Source organism: Etheostoma spectabile, chromosome 14 (assembly GCF_008692095.1).
Source record: "Etheostoma spectabile isolate EspeVRDwgs_2016 chromosome 14, UIUC_Espe_1.0, whole genome shotgun sequence".
Taxonomy (NCBI): Eukaryota; Metazoa; Chordata; class Actinopteri; order Perciformes; family Percidae; genus Etheostoma; species Etheostoma spectabile.
This window is the reverse complement of record NC_045746.1, coordinates 11,073,468-11,073,708: the sequence shown is the minus strand read 5'-3', so window position 1 is coordinate 11,073,708 and position 241 is coordinate 11,073,468. Positions and strand designations below refer to the sequence as shown.

At 40.7% G+C, this 241-nt stretch overlaps 1 pseudogene; it reads right to left on the bottom strand.

Annotated features, from left to right (window-relative positions):
• Nucleotides 1-241, bottom strand: part of LOC116702002 (uncharacterized) — a 3,648-nt pseudogene that overhangs the window by 1,701 nt on the left and 1,706 nt on the right.

Sequence of the window (241 nt, the reverse complement as noted above, 5' to 3'; positions counted from 1 at the left end):
AATACTTGGCTCAGTAGAGCTGTGACCTTCCGTTTGCCTGGCTACAGTGCTGAAAAGAAACCTCGGGTTGTTCCCATTTTCCTCTATCAATGACGAGTAGTAAGGTATGACTTGTCGTTTAGATAATGGTCTGCAACTTTAATGTTCTTAACCTTCATGTTGTCCTCGGGTCAAATTGACCCGTTTTCATATATTAGCGTTCTTTCTCACTTCCCAAAATAACATGATTGATTCCACACAA